Source organism: Rhincodon typus, chromosome 17 (genome assembly GCF_021869965.1).
Source record: "Rhincodon typus isolate 14 chromosome 17, sRhiTyp1.1, whole genome shotgun sequence".
NCBI lineage: Eukaryota > Metazoa > Chordata > Chondrichthyes > Orectolobiformes > Rhincodontidae > Rhincodon > Rhincodon typus.
This window is the reverse complement of record NC_063348.1, coordinates 3,483,502-3,483,726: the sequence shown is the minus strand read 5'-3', so window position 1 is coordinate 3,483,726 and position 225 is coordinate 3,483,502.

Here is a 225-nt window from a genome sequence, read left to right as displayed (position 1 = left end):
GGACGCCAACTCTCCGACACCTCCTCCTACCGCCCCCTTGATCATGACCCCACCCCTGAGCACCAAACCATCATCTCGCAAACCATCCACAACCTCATCACCTCAGGTGACCTCCCACCCATGGCCTCCAACCTCATCGTTCCCCAACCTCGCACTGCCCGCTTCTATCTCCTTCCCAAAATCCACAAACCTGAATGCCCTGGTCGACCCATTGTCTCCGCCTGC